This window comes from Oncorhynchus keta, chromosome 16, assembly GCF_023373465.1.
Source record: "Oncorhynchus keta strain PuntledgeMale-10-30-2019 chromosome 16, Oket_V2, whole genome shotgun sequence".
Lineage (NCBI taxonomy): Eukaryota > Metazoa > Chordata > Actinopteri > Salmoniformes > Salmonidae > Oncorhynchus > Oncorhynchus keta.
This window is the reverse complement of record NC_068436.1, coordinates 19,163,779-19,186,942: the sequence shown is the minus strand read 5'-3', so window position 1 is coordinate 19,186,942 and position 23,164 is coordinate 19,163,779. Positions and strand designations below refer to the sequence as shown.

Sequence of the window (23,164 nt, the reverse complement as noted above, 5' to 3'; positions counted from 1 at the left end):
GTATGTGAATTTGATGGACTTTCGAACTTTAAATGTCCAAGGACCAAAGTACAAATGAAGTCCCTGCTCAGCCCTGGTCCTTTCATTCTGGTTCCTCTCAAGGTTTCTTCCTAGGTTTTGGCCTTTCCAGGGAGTGTTTCCTGGCCACCGTGCTTCTACACCTGCATTGCTTGCTGTTTTGGGTTTAGGCTGGGTCTCTGTACAGCACTTTGAGATATCAGCTGATGTACGAAGGACTTTATCAACACATTTGATTTGAGTCAATGCCATGTCTGTTGTCTTTTTTCATAGTCTGAGAGAGAGAGAGAGAGCGAGAGAGAGAGAGAGAGAGAGAGAGAGAGAGAGAGAGAGAGAGAGAGAGAGAAGAGAGAGAGAGAGAGAGAGAGAGAGAGAGAAACCCTACTACACTAACTGATACATGTAGATGTTTGGTACCAGCGGTAGATACTGTGAGAAACCCTACTACACTAACTGATACATGTAGATGTTTGGTACCAGAGGTAGATACTGTGAGAAACCCTACTACACTAACTGATACATGTAGATGTTTGGTACCAGAGGTAGATACTGTGAGAAACCCTACTACACTAACTGTTACATGTAGATGTTTGGTACCAGAGGTAGATACTGTGAGAAACCCTACTACACTAACTGTTACATGTAGATGTTTGGTACCAGAGGTAGTCTGTCCAAGAGGGGAATCACACAGACTGATCTCAGTTAATTCATACTGTATGTTGTAGTCTGTCCAAGAGGGGAATCACACAGACTGATCTCAGTTAATTCATACTGTATGTTGTAGTCTGTCCAAGAGGGGAATCACACAGACTGATCTCAGTTAATTCATACTGTATGTTGTAGTCTGTCCAAGAGGGGAATCACACAGACTGATCTCAGTTAATTCATACTGTATGTTGTAGTCTGTCCAAGAGGGGAATCACACAGACTGATCTCAGTTAATTCATACTGTATGTTGTAGTCTGTCCAAGAGGGGGATCACACAGACTGATCTCAGTTAATTCATACTGTATGTTGTAGTCTGTCCAAGAGGGGAATCACACAGATTGATCTCAGTTAATTCATACTGTATGTTGTAGTCTGTCCAAGAGGGGAATCACACAGACTGATCTCAGTTAATTCATACTGTATGTTGTAGTCTGTCCAAGAGGGGAATCACACAGACTGATCTCAGTTAATTCATACTGTATGTTGTAGTCTGTCCAAGAGGGGAATCACACAGACTGATCTCAGTTAATTCATACTGTATGTTGTAGTCTGTCTAATAATTAAATCACACAAGAGTGACAGCCTGTAATTTTATTAAAAGCATTCAGTTGATTACATGGCAGTTTAGAGAGCAACATCATAACAATAATCTACATCATAATCAATATCATAACGTTTATAATCAATAACATCATTATCTATATACTACTAACAACATAACACTAATCTACATCATAATCAATATAGTAACGTTTATAATCAATAACATCATTATCTCTATACTACTAACCACATAACACTAATCTAAATCATAATCAATATCATAACGTTTATAATCAATAATCAACATCATAACATTTATAATCAATAACATCATGAGGTAAACAACAACAAACCCCTTTATTAAAAAATGTTTCAAAATGCAAAGAATGAACAGATGATTATAATAATACCTGGACTAATAATGGAAACACTTCAAGATAAAGAATCTAAGAGACACTAAATAAGATAAAGAATCTAAGAGACACTAAATAAGATAAAGAATCTAAGAGACACTAAATAAGATAAAGAATCTAAGAGACACTAAATAAGATAAAGAATATAAGAGACACTAAATAAGATAAAGAATCTAAGAGACACTAAATAAGATAAAGAATCTAAGAGACACTAAATAAGATAAAGAATCTAAGAGACACTAAATAAGATAAAGAATCTAAGAGACACTAAATAAGATAAAGAATCTAAGAGACACTAAATAAGATAAAGAATCTAAGAGACACTAAATAAGATAAAGAATCTAAGAGACACTAAATAAGATAAAGAATCTAAGAGACATAAATAAAATGAAGTCATGAAGACAGAGCAAAAAGCAAAACATTCATTCATTCAAACAGACATTACTGAGCTTCTCTCTTAAAATATTCAAAACCCCATGTTACCAAAACCCCATGTTACCAAAACCCCATGTTACCAAAACCCCATGTTACCAAAACCCCATGTTACCCCATGTTACCAAAACCCCATGTTACCAAAACCCCATGTTACCAAAACCCCATGTTACCCAAACCCCATGTTACCCAAAACCCCATGTTACCAAAACCCCATGTTACCCCATGTTACCCAAAACCCCATGTTACCCAAAACCCCATGTTACCCAAAACCCCATGTTACCCAAAACCCCATGTTACTAAACCCCATGTTACCCAGAACCCCATGTTACCCCATGTTACCAAGACCCCATGTTACCCCATGTTACCAAGACCCCATGTTACCCAAACCCCATATTACCAAAACTCCATGTTACCCCATGTTACCAAAACTCCATGTTACCCCATGTTACCAAAACCCCATGTTACCCCATGTTACCCCATGTTACCCAAAACCCCATGTTACCTAAACCCCATGTTACCCCAAACCCCATGTTTCTCTGGTGGTAATAACCAAACTAAATGAATAATGGTGGTTGCAGTCACTACTTTTAGATTTCTTCCAAGGTTCTAGAAAGAGAAACTAATTCTGAAATTGTTATTAAAATTAGAACCACTTCAGGTTTGTCACCACATTTTAAACACCAGTCCACTGCTGACCATCGATTTAAAACACAAAACTGACCTAAGATCAGCATGTAGGGTCAGCTTCATTCTACTCCTACTCCGTCCCCTGGGCTGCTCTCTCCTCTCCCGGTCCAGCTTCAGCTCTGGAGCTCAGAGAGACCATCTCCATGGCATTGACATAAAGATCCATGCTGCTCACCCTGTTCACTCTCTTCTGCCTCCTGGTGGGCTAGGGAGACACAGCACCAACAGTCAGACATTTACTCTCTGGTACTCCATTCTCTCTCCCTCTAGTTTAAATGACTTGGTACATCTGAGTAAATGTATTTACCTTGTAGTACAGGTAGGAGGAGGTGATTGTTGTCAGTAGGATCAGCAGCACTACAACGTGTCTGATGATGAAGGCTGGCAGAGGAGAGGCTGCAAACAGAAACACCTTTGATGAGGGGACTGATCATCATCACATAGATCTGTGGGAAATCTGTCAATGACAAAGTTATAAGTCTGGTTCCTGTTCAGTTACCTGTGATGGTGAGGGAGAGGAGCTCACTCTCAGAGGAGAAGTTATGAGAGAAAACATAATTGTCATAAACACAGCTGTAGTTCCCTTGGTGGGAGTCATCTGCAGCAGGGAAGAGGAAGGCAGCAGAGTGATTGACAGCTGGTTGGGTCTGGGTTCTGTTGGAGCCAGTGAACGTGAGGAGGAAGGAGCCTCCTGGGTACTGTGGCTGAGTGGAGCAGGTGATGGTGAATTTGTAGCCCCTGAACATCTCAGGCCCCTGGTGGCCCCTGAAGACCCCTCCCATTGGGTCAGTCAGGAAGATATCAGGCTGGACCAGGAGATCTGTTACAATAAAAGAGAACAAGAAATACCTCTTCAACTAGTTTCCCATAGATATGACAATAACATCAGCATGTAACAGTGCCAGCCACCCTCCCTCACAGGGCAACATGAGTAGTGGGCCTACAGTCACTGAGACAACATATGTTGATATCAGGCTGAAGCAGGACATCTGGAACAAGAGGAGAGAAAAAGAAAACGTAGCTCCTCAACTACTTTCCTCATTTAGATGTGACAATAACATGACATGTGACAGTGGTAGTGAGTAGAGACGTTCACTGAGGTAACACTCAAATACAAAGCATTCTGGGATATTTAAGTTGCATTTGATTCCTACTTGACTGAGTGATCTATTTAGTAAAGCAGACTGACAAGTTAAACAGTCATCATGAGAGGTGCAGAGGAAGTTGTATGAATGAAGGAAATCAGTTGAATATAATTATAATATGTTGTTATTACCTGAGCAGATCACTGTGAGTCCAGGAGAGAGATCATAACTTCTGGAACACTCCCTCAGTGAAGACTCAGGCCCAGAACAGGAAACTCTAAACCCTCTAGTGGTGTTTCCAGGTAGTACTGAAACTGTGGAGCCACAACCCAGCTGTCTACACACTACTGCAGCTACATCCCTCTGGGCCCTGTCATCAGCTCCCACAGTCCTCCACTCTCCCTGGTCGTACCACTCCACTCCACCAGCACAGCGACTGCCTCCTCCCACCAGCCTCACATAATCAGGCTCTGAGAAAAGGAAAGAGAGAGACAGTAATCTGACTATTTTCTCACTAAAACACACCTATATTGTTTCTCATATTCTTCACTCCAGGTGAGAAACAATGTTGACTGAGTGACAAACTGTTTCTTACCTGAGCAGGTGAGTCCAACAGCATTACCAGGTAGGCAGGTGTTGTTCTCTCTGTCTGAGGTGTCACAGTCCAGGAGAAGGGACTCATTACCTTTACACTGGAACTCTTTATCCCAGGTCTGACCCCCACCTTCTCCATAGAGCCCCCCTGTAGAGCTGCAGGAGCCCCACAGCCAACATCCCTACAGACTACCTCTGCATCCTGCTGGTCAAAGTCAGCTTCACACACTGAGGCCCAGGACTGATTGGACTTCACCTCCACTCTCCCAGAGCAGAGACCAGCTCCATCCACAAGCCGTACAGACTCTGGAGAAAAAGAGTTGGTTGAACATTCAATCAGTTTTGTTGATGACACTGTCAAGGACTAAACACAAATATGTTGGATAAAAGATTGTAGTTTGCTATGTTTGATACTGTAAGAGGTAGAAATGGGTTCTTAGTCACTCAGGATCGGGTTGGGAATAATGCAGGCAGGAGACAGGAATAAGTTCACTTCACTTTATAGAAAATAAACAGCTGGACATCCATCAGGCAGCTTCACTTCAGTACCATCTGAACTACAATGATCTGCCCATGAACATCTCCCATAAACCAATATGACAAACACAAATATAATGTTTAAATACATCTGACATCTCTCCCTCTATTTAAATGAAATAAAAACACATAAAATATGATACATGGTAATATTGTATAATGTATTGTGGCAAAGAAGGGGGTCGAGTGATAAGTGGCAGATATGTGAGAGCAGAGCTAATAAACGGGCTCTGCCCGATCACTAAAATGGCCACCCCTGTCAGAACTACAGATCACAAAATGGCAGACCGCCAAAACTACAAGTCCCAGAAGCAAGGGGAACCCTCAGAAGGTGGAGCCGACTCACAGATAAAGGGTCAAGAAAAACCAGGAAGAGGAAGAGAGAGTGCTGGAAGGAGCTATGAACAATAGAGAAAGAGACAATAGAGATTGGCTGGATTTACCGTGTATGAGCTGGATTGTTTGGAATTACCTGTTGGCGTTTGGACCTACCCGATTCGTGTACCGAACCCTGCTATCCTTGACCTCGCCTACGGCCTGGGTGGACCAGGACGGAGAAACAAACACACAGGTACTGTCCTGTTCGAAAGAACTCTCATTCTTGGGTGATTTGGTGACAGTTTACCACTTAGTTTGTGACAAACGCTCCTAACCTTGAAGAGGTTTGCCACACGTGGTGGAGGATGCGGGCATGGACTAACATACCACTGGTTAGGTGGAAGGAAAAATTAAATAAATGTTCAGTTAGCACTCCAAAGGGGAGTCAGGTTTTTTTTTGTTTTTGCTTTGTTTGGGTAGGACAGTTTTTCAGGAAAATGAGTATGGAGGGAGCCATACAGGCCCTGTTACAAGCGGCGGCCGCCCAACAAGAGGCAACTAGAGCTCAACAAATAGTTCATCAGGATGCAATGCGAATGTATCAGGACACGTTACAGATCCAGCACCGCACCAACCAGCTGCTCATAGAAGAGCAAGAGAGAAACACCCGGGAGTTAAGAGAAGGCCTAAAGGAGCTAGCGGACCAAACTGGGGCTCAATTACCAGCTGCAAATACCCAGTGGAGGGCCAATCATTTTCTTCAAAAATGACAGCGCAGGATGATGTGGAAGCATATCTTACCACCTTCGAAAGGACGGCAGAGAGGGAGAAGTGGCCGAAAGGAGAATGGGCAGGGCTTCTGGCACCATACCTGGCAGGGGACGCTCAAAAAGCACAGGATTACGATAAATTAAAGGGGGAGATCCTGACTAGACTGGGAGTGACCGATACCGTGAGGGCACACCGCTTCCACCAGTGGTCCTACCGACCGGGACAACCCCCACGAACACAGATGTTCGATTTGATTCACCTGGCACGGAAATGGTTGCGACCAGAGACCCGGTCATCCGCCGAGATTGTCGAGACCATCGTACTCAACCAGTTTCAGCGAGGTCTACCCCAAGAAGTGAGCCGATGGGTTGGCCAGAACGAGGTATTTTCCGCCGACCATCTCGTGGGCCTGGTTGAACGGTATTGTACGGCAAGAACAGCTGAGCAGGCACAGGAGGAAAGATTCCCGTTCCCCAGGCATGGGCGAACCAGCGGACAGGGTAAGGCTGTCCCAACATATAGAGGGGGAAGAGAGCAGCGTGGGGCCATGAGGAAAGAATCAGAATCAGGCCAAGACACTAAGGGAAAAACGGAAACCGGGACTGGGTGTCGAGGGGTCTTCCCCCGAACCCCTATTATCTGTTACAATTGTAATCAACCAGGACATATTGCAGCCTATTGCCCTATTAAAGAAGAGCCAATGCAATGTAACCTCGGTGAAAATGACGATGATATACGGTATGCATGTCCTGTTGTAACCACTGTACTTGAAAGATCAAGAAACAAACATATGTGCAGGGTGAAGATTGAAGGGAAAGAGGTTGAAGCACTGCTGGATTCCGGCAGTATGCTAACCCTGGTCGTTGCAGGCCTAGTGCCGAATCATAAACTGGATACAATACAGGATATCAGTGTTACATGCATTCATGGGGATACCCGTCTGTACCCCACGGCCTTAGTGAGCATACAAACAGAGGACGGTCTGCTGGATTATGAGGTCGGCGTGGTCCCAAAGATGCCATATGATGTAATATTGGGTAGAGACTTTCCTAACTTTGCGAAGTTAGGCCACAAGAATGGCATATTTGAGAATCCAACAACCCTGACCAAGCAGGAAGAAGCATGGGGCCATCAACCAAAGCCAAAAAAGAGGTCTCCCAGGGGACAACATCACAGGTGCTAGTAGGGGAGGAGGAGGATGAAGTGGCAAACCTCGCTGATGACGAACAGCCCGGTACTAGTGGGGCTGGGGTGTCGATCTGAATCCAGAGGGCGACGATATAGAACCAGCAGACCTGGCAGAGTCCTTGACTAATTTTGGGACGGCCCAAAACCAGGATCCAACCCTGCAACAAGCCAGAGCAGATGTGCAGGTCGTAGATGGTACTCCCATAAATGGTGGGATGATGCCTAATAGTTTTCCCCACTTCATCATGAAAAAGGGTTTGGTGTACAGAGTCTCGAAAATAGGGGTTGATGTGGTGGAACAGTTGTTGGTTCCCACTCGGTACCGGAGGACAGTACTGGATCTAGCTCATGGGCACATTCTGGGTGGACACCTTGGTATCGATAAAACCAGAGACCGGATTGTAAGGAGGTTTTACTGGCCAGGAATTCAAGCTGAAGTGGCTCGGCATTGTGGAGAGTGCCCGGAGTGCCAGTTAACAGCTCCCCGACCAGCTTTTAGAAGCCCGTTAGTGCCACTCCCCATAATCGAAACGCCATTTGAGAGGATAGCGATGGATTTAGTGGGCCCACTACCCAAATCTGCCAGAGGGCACCAATACATTCTGGTCATTCTAGATTATGCCACTCGCTACCCAGAAGCCATTCCCCTTCGGACGATGACTTCCAAAAATATCGCAAAGGAATTAGTGCTCTTGTTCACCAGGGTAGGGGTTCCAAAGGAGATCCTTACCGACCAGGGGACCCCTTTATGTCCCGCCTTATGGCGGACCTTGTAAACTGTGGCAGGTGAAACAGTTGAGGACATCGGTTTACCATCCTCAGACGGACGGGCAGGGTGAGAGATTCTACCGGACCCTGAAGACAATGCTCAGGAAGGTAATCGATAAGGATGGGAAAAACTGGGATTGCATGTTGCCGTATCTGATGTTTGCCATTAGAGAGGTTCCTCAAGCCTCGCTGGGGTTTTCTCCCTTTGAGCTGGTATATGGGAGGCATCCCCGGGGAATCTTAGACATCGCCCGGGAAACCTGGGAGCACCAATCCACCCTGTATACTAGTGTCATAGAGCACGTCACGGCAATGCAAGACAGGATAGCCACAGTCATGCCCATCGTCAGAGAGCACATGAGACAAACACAAGAACACCAGCGGCACACTTATAACCGGCAGGCTACCCTGAGGGAATTTCAACCGGGAGATAAGGTGTTAGTGCTGATCCCCACAGTAGAGTGTAAACTACTATGGAAAGGGAAAGGGCCATATGAAGTACTGGAGAGAATAGGAGAAGTCAATTATCGGATCCGACAGCCAGGTCGACGGCCCCAGGAACAGATTTATCACATAAACCTGTTAAAAGCATGGAGAGAGAGAGAGAAACACTAATGGTCACATACCCCACACACATTCAGGAGACAGCCAAAGTAAATATTTCACCCACTCTGTCCCCAGCGCAAGTACAGGAAGTAAAGACCCTGATCCAGAAAAACAGAGATGTGTTTTCAGAGGTACCTGGCCGAACTGAGGTTACGGCTCATGATATCGTTTCCCTACCAGGGAGAAAAGTGAGGATGAGGCCATATCGGGTACCCGAGGCTCGACGGGCCGCGATTAGAGCAGAGACTGAGAAAATGTTGACAGCTGGAGTGGTTGAAGAGTCACATAGTGAGTGGTCTAGCCCAATTGTGATGGTCTCCAAGCCCGATGGGTTGTTGCGGTTCTGTAACGACTTTCGGAAGGTAAATGAAATCTCAAAGTTTGATGCCTACCCCATGCCCCGAGTAGATGAACTACTGGAGAAAATTGGTCATGCTCGGTACATTACGACCCTTGATCTGACAAAAGGGTACTGGCAAATTCCTCTGACCCCCAGGGCCAAAGAAAAGACAGCCTTTGCAACACCTGACTGTTTGTTTCAATACACTGTCATGCCATTCGGCTTACACAGGGCCCCAGCCACCTTTCAACGGCTCATGGACAAAGTCCTAAAACCGCACAAGGCATACGCCGCAGCTTATTTAGATGACGTGGGGATCTACAGCCCAGATTGGGAATCCCACTTACCCCGGGTACAGGCAGTGTTAGATGCCCTTAGAAAGGCAGGGCTCACGGCAAACCCTGCCAAGTGTTATGTGGGTTAGAGGAAACAGAGTATCTGGGATACACTGTGGGAAGAGGGTTAATCAAACCCCAACATAAGAAGGTGAAGGCAATTAGAGAATGGCCGAAACCAGTAAATAAGAAGCAGGTCCGAGCCTTCCTAGGGCTGACCGGTTACTACCGGAAGTTCATCCCAAGTTATGCCACAGTGGCCGCCCCACTTACCGACATGACTAGAGCCAGAGGGCCAAACATGGTCAAATGGGATGAAAGAGCCACCAAAGCATTTAGGACATTACAGGAGGCTCTCTGTTGTAACCCAGTGCTGGTGGTACCAGACTTTGATAGAGAGTTTGTGGTTCAGACGGATGCCTCAGAGGTCGGCTTGGGAGCAGTGCTATCCCAAGAGGTAGAAGGGGTGGAACACCCCATCCTGTTTTTAAGCAGGAAGCTGGAACCACGGGAAACCAACTACTCAGTCGTTGAGAAAGAGGCGCTGGCAGTAAAGTGGGCTCTAGAAAGCCTGAAGTACTACCTGCTGGGGCGCCACTTCACCCTCATCAGTGACCATGCCCCACTCACCTGGATGCATAGGGCTAAAGAGAAGAACGCTCGGGTGATGCGGTGGTTTTTGAGTCTCCAACCGTTTCATTTTGACTTGAAACACAGAGCAGGGAAGGAAATGGGAAACGTGGATGGGTTATCCCGCATGCATGCATATTTTGCTGCGGTAGCCCGACCTAGGGGGTCGGATCTAGGGGGAGAGATATGTGGCAAAGAAGGGGGTCGAGTGATAAGTGGCAGATATGTGAGAGCAGAGCTAATAAACGGGCTCTGCCCGATCACTAAAATGGCCACCCCTGTCAGAACTACAGATCACAAAATGGCCGACCGCCAAAACTACAAGTCCCAGAAGCAAGGGGAACCCTCAGAAGGTGGAGCCGACTCACAGATAAAGGGTCAAGAAAAACCAGGAAGAGGAAGAGAGAGTGCTGGAAGGAGCTATGAACAATAGAGAAAGAGACTATAGAGATTGGCTGGATATACCGTGTATGTTTGGACTTACCTGTTGACGTTTGGACCTGGACCTACCGAGAACCCGATTCGTGTACCGAACCCTGCTATCCTTGACCTCGCCTACGGCCTGGGTGGACCAGGACGGAGAAACAAACACACAGGTACTGTCCTGTTCGAAAGAACTCTCATTCTTGGGTGATTTGGTGACAGTTTACCACTTAGTTTGTGACAAACGCTCCTAACCTTGAAGAGGTTTGCCACAGTATAAATAAATCTCTCAATATGACCAGTCTCTTACCTGAACAGGTCACATGATGATAATATCTACCAATACAGACACCAAGTCCTCCTATGATGACACACTGTCTAATAGAAGACTCATGTCCACGACAACCATATAGTGTGACTCCTCTTCTTTCATCTCCAATCAGAGGTCCTCTCGATTCAGATACAGGATTCCCACAGTCCAGCTCTCTACACACAACATTAACCTCTATCATGCTCCAACAACTATGGCATAGACCCAACCACTCTCCTCTGTAGAAGACTTCCACTGTCCCAGAACAGGAAGTGGTCCCATTCACCAGTCTGACTGAGTCTTCAGCTGTAAACAGCAGAGAGGAAAACACAGTGGTGAGGACAGATGATGACAGTGATTCTGTTATTCTAACAGCAGTGATGCTTTGTGGTTGACAAGTATAAGTAGTTCCATAAAACACTACTTGTTATTGGGGTTTAGAATGGTTTGTATGGACACATGAATTTCTCCATGTGGGATAATAAAGTTGACTAATATTGAACTGCTATTATCACTGTAGATTTATACTCTACCTACCTGGTGGACTGACGCTTTGAGCCTGGAGATCTGAGGAGAAAGAGAGAGACAGAGGAGAAAGAGAGAGAAAGACAGAGAGAAACAAATGAGAAAGGGAGGAGTCAGAGGAAGAGAGAGACAGAGGTTAAATTAACATCAACATGACCTTTCATGATGTGATGGGGAAGACAGGCTTATCGTTGGTATGGTGCAACAACACACATGTGTACATACACTATATATACAAAAGCATGTGGACACCCCTTCAAATTAGTGGACTCCATTTCAGCCTCCTCTTCTCCCCTCTCTTCTCCAACTCTCCTCTTCTTCACCTCCCCTCTCCCTCTCCTCTTCTCCCCATCTCTCCCTCTCTTCTCCTCAACTCCCCTCTACTCTTCTCCCCCTTCTCCCCCTCCTCCTTTTCACCATCTCTCTTCTCCCCTTCTCTCCCTCTCTTCTCCTCAACTCCCCTCTACGCTTCTCCCCTCTTATCCGCCTCTCTTCTACTCTTCTCCCCCTCTCTCTCCATCTTCTCTCCCTCTCTTCTCCTCTCTTCCCCCTCTTCTCTCCTCCTCTCTTCTCCTCTTCTCCCCAATTATACCCCTCACCTCCTCTTCTCACCCATCTGCTCTTCTCCCCTCTCCATTTCTCCTCCCTGCTCCCACTCTCTTCTCCTCTTCCCCCTCCCCTTTTCTTCTCCTCCCCTCCCACCTCTGATCTTCTCCCCTCTCCTCTCCTCCTCTCAACTCTTCTCCCCCTCTCTCTTCCTCTCCTCTCCTCCCCTCTCTTCCCCCCCTCCTCCTCCTCTCCTCTCCTCCCCTCTCTTCTCCTCCTCTCCTCTCCTCCCCTCTCTTCTCCCCCTCTCCTCTTCTCCACCTCTCCTCTTCTCCACCTCTCTTCTCCCTCTCTCGTCTTCTCCCCTCCCCTCTCTTCTCGTCTTCTCCCCTCCCATCTCTTCTCATCTTCTCCCCTCCCCTCTTCTCAAGCCTCTTCTCCCTCCCTCTCTTCTCCTCTTCTGTACCTCTCTATTCCCCTCTTCAACCCCCTTTCTCCCCCTCTCCTCTCCTCTTCTCCCCCTCTCCTCTTCTGACCCTCTATTCTCCTCTACTCATTTACCAGTCTCTCTTCTCCTACCCCTCCCCTATTCTCCCCCTCTCCTCTCCTTTTCTCCCAGTCTCTCTTCTCATCTTCTTCCCTTCTCTTCTTCTTCCCCTCCCTCCTCTCCTCCCCCTTCTCCCCCTCTCTTCTCCCCCTTCTCCTCCCACCACTCTTCTTCCCCCTCTCATCTTCTTTCCCTGCCCTCTTCTCCCCTTTCCTATTCTCCCCTTCTCCTCTCCTCTTCTCCCAATCTCTCTTCTTCTCCTCTTCTCCCCTTCTCCCTTTCTCCTCTTCTCCCCTCCCCTTCTCTCTCCTCCCCTCTCTTCTTGCCCTCCCCTCCCTCCTCTTCTCCCCCTTTCCCCCTCTCTTCTCCTATTCTGCCTATCATCTACTCTTCTACCCCTATCTTCCCCCTCATCTCCCCTCTCCTCTTCTCCCCCTCTGCCCTTCTTCTCCTCTTCTCCCCCTCTCCTTCTGCACTCTAATCATCTCCCCCTCTCCTCTTCCCCTTCTCCTCTTCTTCCCCTCTCTCCCCCCTCTTCTCCTCTCCTCCCCCTCTCCCCTCTTCTTCCCCTTTCCTCGTCACCCCCTCTCTTCTCCTCTTCTCCCCTCTCCGTAGCTTCTCTTCTCCTCTACTCTCTTTCCCTCTACTCCCCTCGCTTCTCCTCTACCCCCCACTTCTCCTCTTCTCCTCTCCTCTTCTCCCCGTGCTTCTCCTCTCCTCCCCTTCTCCTCTCCTCTACTCCCCTTCTCCTCTCCTCTACTCCCCTACTCCTCTTCTCCCCTCTCTTCCCCTCTCCTTCTCCTCTCCTCCCCCTCTCCTCTTCTCTCCTCCCCCTCTCTTCTCCTCTTCTCCCCCTCTCTTCTCCTCTCCTCCCCTTCTCCTCTCCATTTCATTCTGTACTCCAACATCTGCCTGGTATTCAAGATAACACTCAACATTGCAGCACCAAATTTGTTTTCATCAACCTCAGACTTAAATATCAGTGTTCCAAGAACCTCCACCAGGGGAACTGTAGAATCCTCAAACGGTCCACCACCTTCTCCCAAACTGCCTTCTCACACAAACCAATAAAGACATGGAATGGTCTCACCTCAACATGGATCTAGTCCAATCAGACGTGTCTCACCTCAACATGGATCTAGTCCAATCAGACGTGTCTCACCTCAACATGGATCTAGTCCAATCAGACGTGACTCACCTCAACATGGATCTAGTCCAATCAGACGTGACTCACCTCAACATGAATCTAGTCCAATCAGACGTGTCTCAGTCAACATGGATCTAGTCCAATCAGACGTGACTCACCTCAACATGAATCTAGTCCAATCAGACGTGACTCACCTCAACATGGATCTAGTCCAATCAGACGTCTCACCTCAACATGGATCTAGTCCAATCAGACGTGTCTCACCTCAACATGGATCTAGTCCAATCAGACGTGACTCACCTCAACATGGATCTAGTCCAATCAGACGTGTCTCACCTCAACATGAATCTAGTCCAATCAGACGTGACTCACCTCAACATGGATCTAGTCCAATCAGACGTGTCTCACCTCAACATGGATCTAGTCCAATCAGACGTGTCTCACCTCAACATGGATCTAGTCCAATCAGACGTGACTCACCTCAACATGGATCTAGTCCAATCAGACGTGTCTCACCTTAACATGGATCTAGTCCAATCAGACATGTCTCACCTCAACATGGATCTAGTCCAATCAGATGTGATATTGCCTGCTGCTACCTGCTGCCTCTCATATCCAGTGCGATAGAGTCAATGCACAGGGCTTCTTCACAAAATTGGATCTCAGGAGCGCTTACAACCTGGTGCGTATCCGGGAGGGGGACGAGTGGAAGACGTCATTTAGTACCACCTCAGGGCACTATGAGTACCTTGTCATACCTTGTCTTCCAGGGCTTTGTAGGGCTTTGTAGACGAGAGAGTCCGTCTCCTTCTTAGGGTATTGCATTTCCACTTCAGGGGAGGAGATGGAGAGTGACTGCATTTCGACTTCAGGGGGTGGAGATGGAGGGGTGGAGATGGAGAGTGACTGCATTTCGACTTCAGGGGTGACTGCATTTCGACTTCAGGGGTGGAGATGGAGAGTGACTGCATTTCGACTTCAGGGGTGGAGATGGAGAGTGACTGCATTTCTACATCAGGGGTGGAGATGGAGAGTGACTGCATTTCTACATCAGGGGTGGAGATGGAGAGTGACTGCATTATACAACCGGAGGTTTATCCGGGGCTTCGGTCAGGTAGCGACTCCCATTACCTCACTGCTGAAGGGGGACCGGTGCGACTGCAGTGGACGGCTGAGGCGGACAGGGATTTTGGCTCACCCGAGGGCTCTGTTTACCTCGGCTCCCCTGCTGGCTCATCTGGATCTGGGTGAGGAGCCGTGCTCCCTCAGCGCTCGGGTACGCCACTAAAGCTCCGCCCCTGTGCTTTCTTTTCGAAGAAGCTCAGCCCGGTGGAGCGAAACTATGATGTGGGGGACCATGTGCGTCCATGAATCCACGTAAGTCCACCGACTCTTACCTTTCATCTGAATGATCTGTGGTGATCGGGAGAGTGGGCCATTCAGTTATTGTTTATAGTTATCACCGCGGAGTGCGGCTTGGAGCGCAGCTTCAAACATATTGTGTAATGTGAATTGTCAATGATCACGGCCCTACGGCTCCTCATAGGCCAATTATGCAATCGATATGGTTCATGTGTATTGAAATTAATTATATGGACACATGAAGACAATTGAAAGAGTGAAATGAGAAACGTCATTGTTTGCTAACTGATTGACTTTGATAATGGGGATAATAGATTGTATAACCATTCACTGTTTGTATTCTTTCATGATTTATGATAAATAGTTACGAGCCTAAATGACTCGCGGATGATTACTATTGACTTCTTAATGAACTGGACTGTTGAATTCCCTAAATTATGTTAATAATGACTGATATGATTTGATCTTTGATTATGAATTTGATTGTATACATGTTATTTGTTTCCTTTGTGATGCAGCACAGACTACTCAGTAAATATACCACGTTATGGTTAAAGGAATTCCTGCCTCAGTCTCATCCATTCCACTGTCACCTGACACGTGACCACCTGTTCACCTTCACTGTCAGTCATCCTACCTGTCCAGCTACCCACACAGATTCCAATAATCTTTCAATGGTCCTTCAAGCCGGATCATGACTGAACCAAAGACAGGTGAAAAGGAAATGGAGGCGGAGAGGGAAGAATTGTCTCCACTGGAAGGAAGAAGAGAGGAGGAGAGAGCAGCCGAGGGAAAGGTCTTGGAACAAAGGAAATATCCAGGAGCTAAGCCTAAAGCAACAAAGGCTTCATCCTCAACCACCAGCAGCACCAGAAGAACCAGGCAAGCACCTGGTTCTTAAGGATTATGTGGTCGAGGTTCCGACATCAAAGGGCAAGCCCACCAGAGCTCAAAGAGTTGATGGATCAACTATACGTTTCAGCCATCAACCATCTCCTTTGAGCCAAGGACCGGAAACTGCTTTGGAGCAGGAAAGTGGTCTACGTGAAGAACCTACGGAGGAGGTAACTCCCACTGCACAGGTCGACCAGCTTCCAGAGGCAGGCTCCGCTCACCCCTTAACTAATGGGAAATCGTTGAAGCACTCTAGACGGAGTGGGAGTTCGACCAGTGGATACCCCTTTGGAAGTGGCCATGGCAGCCGCCATTCACTAGCCCTCAGCGATTCACAGACCGCTGTCCTACAAGAGAGGATGAAACTATTAGCTTTGGAGGAAATTGAGCGTCAGATTGAGGAGGAACGACAGGCTGACGAACGATGTCACCGATTGGATGTGCAGGCCCGTAGAGCTCTACAGGAAAGGGAATTCATTGCCAAGGACCTGGCACAGCAGCGACGGCACCGTCAAGCCAGAAGGGAATTAGAGGAGGCACGGATGGTCTCATCCTTCCTTGAGAGGAACGAACAGGGAGTTGACCTGACCACCCCTCCACATGGACCTGAACTGTCTGCCTTTCTTTCCCAATCTGCCCCTCTGGTACAGCATGGCACACAGTCCTCGGAGGCCCGGGGTCAACAGCCAACACAGAGCATGGGAGACGGGCCGCTCCGCCAACGCCCTCTATGCCAGTGACACAAGTTAGCATTCCTCCATCTGGACAAAGCATGACTCCTTCGCCTTTCCGCCATTACCAACCAAGGCAAATCGTTCCTTTCGTCCAGGGCCAGGCCAGTCCTCAAACAACAGGTCGGAGGGCTCTCGCCCAATTCCGGCTGCCACAAATGGAGGGTTTGGGACAGTAGGGGACAGGCCCAATGAGGCCACAGTGGGCTCATCAGAAGTCCCGGGTTTATCCTTCACGCAACCAGAAGAGGCAGCCAACATTATGAAACTTCTAGTAGCCTCAGCCTATGGAATTCCCAGACCCAAACTGCCATACTTTGAAACCGGAAAGGAGAGTGAATTTGTCCTTTTGGAAATGGCATTGGAGAGTCTACTGGGTATTCACAGTCCTCTGTCAGAACGCTACAAATACCAAGTACTAATGGATCATTTGCGGTTTCCCAGTGCATACAGGCTGGCCCAATCCTTTATGCACTCCGCAACACCATACACTGCAGCTCTCCAGGCCCTGAAGGCGAGATATGGTGAGCCACGTCAGCTAGTCCAGAATGAACTAAACAACATCCTGAACACGTCTCCAATTAAAATGGGAGACCATGCTGCCTTCCAAGAATTCTCCCTGGCTGTCCAATCCCTGACCTCGATGCTCCAATCCGTAGAAGGAGAAGACGGGAACGAGCTTAAATGTGGCTCCCACGTGGACAGGCTTCTTAACAAACTTCCAGTGTACCTCAGAGACAGTTTCATTGAACATTGTTTGAATAAGGGCATCCTGAAAGAGGGCTCGAGAAGCACCTATGCTCTCAGAGACCTGGCCGCATGGTTGGAGGTGAAGGCAAAGGCAAAGAGCATCGCTCACCAGGCCACAATCTCCGCCATAGCCACCGGGGGAAAGAAGGAGTTCGAATGCCAGGAGGGACAGAAAAGGCCAAATCCCACTACCATGTACTTAAATAGTGAGGCCGGAGAGGAACCCGGGAAGAAGACCCCTCTCAAGAGCAAGAACATCAAATTCCAGCCTTACTGCCCATATTGCAATAGTAAGGGGCACTTCCTTGGCTCATGCCCCAGAGTAAAAAAGCTCACTCAAACTCAATTGAAGGCCTGGATCACTTCAGGCGAGCGATGCTACAAGTGTGTCCGTAGCCATAAGGTGGAGACCTGCACATTGAGGAAACCCTGCAACCGCTGTAAAGAAATCCATCTCACTGTGTTGCATGATCTAATTCTCCAAGCACAGAAGGAGCAGAGTATGCTCATGCTAGGAGCTGCAAAGGAGCTGTACCTCGACCAGCAGAACCGGTCTCCAAGGGTCATGTTGAAGGTGGTCAAGGTCACTCTGCACAGTGAAGGGAGAAGCATTGATACATTCGCCGTTCTAGATGATGGGTCAGAAAGAACAATCATTCTCACAGCGGCCACCCGTCAGCTTAACCTGGAAGGGACCCCCGAGACCCTTAATCTCAGAACGGTGCGACATGATGTTATCCAAATGAAAGGCTCTGCTGTAACCTGTAAGCATTTCACCTTCAGGAAACAGGGACGTGGCCTATAACATCACCAATGCCTTCACGGCAGATGGCTTGAATCTCGCAGAGCACTCCTGCCCGGTAAGTGTTCTACAGAAACAATATCCTCATCTACGAGGATTGCCTCTTCCTAACCTGGCCAGAGTAGCACCACTTATCCTGATTGGGTCAGACCACCCACATCTCGTCACCCCGACTAAGCTTATACGAGCTGGACCGGAAGGAGGACCCATTGCTGTCCATACATCCTTGGGTTGGGCTGTGCAAGGTCCATCCCATCTACTTCTCTCCACCCAAGCTGTACAGTCACAGCAAGTCCTCTTCACCAGAAGCAATCCAGATGCAGCCACTGACCTCCTTCGGAATGTTGAGATGCTCTGGAAGATGGACACCTTCTCCAACCGGAAGCTACAGGAGGTCACTCGCTCGAAAAATGACTCCTATGCATTAGACCTCCTGGAGAAGAGCACCACCACCACTGAAATGGATGGCGTTCGCAGGTATGCAACCCCACTGCTACGGGTGCCCAACCATCCTCCTCTGGCAACCACGACACGGGCTGTACTCCCACTACTGCGTTGAATGGAGCGACGCCTGGTGAAGAATCCTGAGCTTGCAGAAGTTCATAACCGAGAGATTCATAACCTTGTGAAGGCAGGCTACATCACTGAAGTGACAGCTCATGAAGAGGGAAACGCACTCTGTGAATCCTGGTATCTCCCTCACCATGTTATCCAGCAACATGGTGGGAAGTATAGACTTGTCTTCAACTGTTCATTCCAAGCTGCTGGTCAAAGCCTGAATGACTGTCTACTCCCGGACCAACCTTAGGTCCTTCCTTGCTCGGTGTCCTTCTCCGGTTCCGGCAGCACTCTACAGCCATCAGTGGAGACATCAAAGCCATGTTTCATAAGATTTGTTTACTGCCTTCCGACACCACACTGCTCCGGTTCATATGGCGAGATATGGAACGAGATGCAGAGCCCACAATCTATGAATGGCAGGTACTCCCATTTGGCACCACCTGCAGTCCTTGCTGTGCCATATACGCTCTGCAGAGACACGCACGGGAGCATCCAGACAGTGACCCAGAAGTATTGGATTCAGTGGAAAATGCCTTCTATGTGGATAACTGCTTACAGAGCATCCCATCCACGGCCGAAGCGAAATCACTCCTTGATAAAGTACGGAATCTCCTGTCCAAAGGGGATTTGAGGTCCGACAGTGGGCTAGTAACAGAGCGGAGGTTATCCAGCACCTCCCGCCACAAGCTAGGTCCAGTAGCATTGAACTATGGCTAACGCAGTCTGGTGCTAACCCAGAAGAGCCCACTCTAGGACTGAGGTGGAGCTGCATACCGGATACCCTGGGGTATAAGCACCGCTCATACCCGAGTACCGAAACCCCCACTCTGCGCACCATCTATCGGACCCTGGCCAGTCAATACGATCCCCTTGGGTATATCCTGCCATACACAACACGGGCCAAAGTCTTAGTCCAGGACCTGTGGCAGACCAAGAGGGACTGGGATGAACCAATCCACCCGGCTGATCTAGTAGCACGATGGATCTGTTGGGAAACTGAGTTAACGGAGCTCTCTGATGTCCAAATGCCAAGATGTTATGTACCATCCTGTGCTGACCAACCGGGATCATGCCTGGAACTGCATGTGTTCTGTGACGCTTCGGAGCGAGCCTATGGGGCGGTTTCCTATCTTAGAGTGGAGGATAAGGCAGGCCACACCCATGTCTCCTTTGTCATGGCCAGGTCCAGGGTTGCACCCAAGAAGCAGTTGTCAATGCCAATCTCAATCAGTCAGGTGATTCTCGTTGTCTCTGATTGGGAACCATATTTAGGTAGCCTAGGTTTCACTGTGTGTTTTGTGGGTGATTGTTCCTGTCTCTGTGTTTGATTTCACAAGATAGGCTGTATAGGTTTTCGCGTTTCATTTGTTGTTTTGTATTTAAGTTATTTCATGTATCGTACATATTTTCATTAAAGATCATGAGTAACCACCACGCCGCATTTTGGTCCGACTCTCTGTCAACAGACGAACGCCGTTACACTTGACTGGTGGGGGTCAGGGAGAGAGTTGAGTTATGTACTAGACTGGTGGGGGTCAGGGAGAGAGTTGAGTTATGTACTAGACTGGTGGGGGTCAGGGAGAGAGTTGAGTTATGTACTAGACTGGTGGGGGTCAGGGAGAGAGTTGAGTTATGTACTAGACTGGTGGGGGTCAGGGAGAGAGTTGAGTTATGCACTAGACTGGTGGGGGTCAGGGAGAGAGTTGAGTTATGCACTAGACTGGTGGGGGTGGGGAGAGAGTTGAGTTATGTACTAGACTGGTGGGGGTCTGGTGTACTAGACTGGTGGGGGTCAGGGAGAGAGTTGAGTTATGTACTAGACTGGTGGGGGTCAGGGAGAGAGTTGAGTTATGTACTAGACTGGTGGGGGTCAGGGAGAGAGTTGAGTTATGTACTAGACTGGTGGGGGTCAGGGAGAGAGTTGAGTTATGTACTAGACATCACTAATTAATATCCATCACTAATTAATATCCATCACTAATTAATATCCATCACTAATTAATATCCACCACTAATTAATATCCATCACTAATTAATATCCATCACTAATTAATATCCATCACTAATTAATACCCATCACTAATTAATATCCACCACTAATTAATATCCCTCACTAATTGATATGCATCACTAATTAATATCCATCACTAATTAATATCCATCACTAATTAATATCCATCACTAATTAATATCAAGAAACAAGTCTTCAATGTCTATAACCACATAAAAACAAGAGACCAGCACTGAAATACCAAGAGATGAACATTGATAAAAGTCCCTTCATCCAGCTGGTCCTGAAGCTAAGTTCACAAACCACTACTAACCCAACAAAGCCTCAGGACAGAACTCAGACAGTCTGGCCCAAACAAATTATAACCAAACATACATAAACGATGGCAAACTATCTGACCATCGTGACTGAGAAAAAAACGGAGAAAAAAATGGACACTTTACAGACTCAGTGAGCATAGCCTTGCTATTGAGAGAGGTCATCATAGCCTGTCTTCTCTCTGCCTATGTGCCCACTACTCACAAAATGAGGTGGAAACTGAGCTGCACTTCCTAACCTGCCAAATGTACTATGATAAAAGAGACACGTGTTTCCCTCAGATTACAAAGACCCCAAAATCATTTGAAAACAAATATAATATTGACAAGCTCCCGTATCTGTTAGGTAAAATACCACAGTGTTCAATCATGTCATTTGTACTTCTACGTTTTGTTCACACATCTCACACTCTCCTACACACACCAGCTGGCTGAGAGGGCCCTAGTGGAGCCAGCTGGCTGAGAGGGCCCGAGTGGAGCCAGCTGACTGAGAGGGCCCTAGTGGAGGAAGCTGGCTGAGAGGGTCCTAGTGGAGCCGGCTGGCTGAGAGGGCCTTAGTGGAGCCAGCTGACTGAGAGGGCCTTAGTGGAGCCAGCTGGCTGAGAGGGCCCTAGTGGAGCCAGCTGACTGAGAGGGCCCTAGTGGAGCAAGCTGACTGAGAGGGCCCTAGTGGAGCAAGCTGGTTGAGAAGGCCTTTGTGGAGCCGGCTGACTGAGAGGGCCCTAGTGGAGGAAGCTGGCTGAGAGGGCCCTAGTGGAGCAAGCTGGCTGAGAGGGCCCTAGTGGAGCCAGCTGACTGAGAGGGCCTTAGTGGAGCAAGCTGGTTGAGAGGGCCTTTGTGGAGCCAGCTGACTGAGAGGGCCTTAGTGGAGCCAGCTGACTGAGAGGGCCCTAGTGGAGCAAGCTGGCTGAGAGGGCCCTAGTGGAGCCAGGTGGCTGAGAGGGTCCTAGTGGAGCCAGCTGGCTGAGAGGGCCTTAGTGGAGCCGGCTGGCTGAGAGGGCCTTAGTGGAGCCAGCTGGCTGAGAGGGCCCTAGTGGAGCCAGCTGACTGAGAGGGCCTTAGTGGAGCAAGCTGGTTGAGAAGGCCTTTGTGGAGCCGGCTGACTGAGAGGGCCCTAGTGGAGCCGGCTGACTGAGAGGGCCTTAGTGGAGCAAGCTGGTTGAGAGGGCCTTTGTGGAGCCAGCTGACTGAGAGGGCCTTAGTGGAGCCAGCTGACTGAGAGGGCCCTAGTGGAGCAAGCTGGCTGAGAGGGCCCTAGTGGAGCCAGGTGGCTGAGAGGGTCCTAGTGGAGCCAGCTGGCTGAGAGGGCCTTAGTGGAGCCGGCTGGCTGAGAGGGCCTTAGTGGAGCCAGCTGGCTGAGAGGGCCCTAGTGGAGCCAGCTGACTGAGAGGGCCCTAGTGGAGCAAGCTGGTTGAGAAGGCCTTTGTGGAGCCGGCTGACTGAGAGGGCCCTAGTGGAGCCAGCTGACTGAGAGGGCCTTAGTGGAGCCAGCTGGTTGAGAGGGCCTTAGTGGAGCCGACTGGCTGAGAGGGCCCTAGTGGAGCCAGCTGGCTGAGAGGGCCCTAGTGGAGCCAGCTGGCTGAGAGGGCCCTAGTGGAGCCGGCTGACTGAGAGGGCCTAGTGGAGCCAGCTGGCTGAGAGGGCCTTAGTGGAGCCGGCTGACTGAGAGGGCCCTAGTGGAGCAAGCTGGCTGAGAGGGCCCTAGTGGAGCCAGCTGACTGAGAGGGCCCTAGTGGAGCCAGCTGACTGAGAGGGCCCTAGTGGAGCAGGTTGGCTGAGAGGGCCCTAGTGGAGCCAGCTGACTGAGAGGGCCCTAGTGGAGCCAGCTGACTGAGAGGGCCCTAGTGGAGCAGGTTGGCTGATAGGGCCCTCGTGGAGCCGGCTGACTGAGAGGGCCTTAGTGGAGCCCTACCTTGACAATTTCTCTCTCCTCCACAAATATCCCCTCCCCTTCTCTATCATTCTCTCTCCTCCAAAATCTCTCTCCCCTCTACTTCTCCACCCTCCCTTCTCTCTCCCCTCCCTCCTCTGTCCCCTCCCCTCCACTACTCTCCCCTCCCTCTCACGCTGCTCATCTCTCTCTCTCTCTCTCTCTCTCTCTCTCTCTCTCTCTCTCTCACGCATGTTCCTCTCTCTTCTTGACATATAGTGTTGCACCTGTTGATCTTGACTCATAGACCTCTATCATATACACCCCTCCCTTCTCCTACTCTAACATAACACCAATATAATATATAATACATCATACATACCCTCATTCAT

The 23,164-nt window shown here is 48.6% G+C and overlaps 1 pseudogene; it reads right to left on the bottom strand.

Moving 5' to 3' along the window:
* Positions 1 to 2,443: 2,443 nt before the first annotated feature.
* On the bottom strand, positions 2,444 to 5,071 carry LOC127907892 (deleted in malignant brain tumors 1 protein-like; annotated as a pseudogene).
* Between the last annotated feature and the right edge of the window lie 18,093 nt (positions 5,072 to 23,164).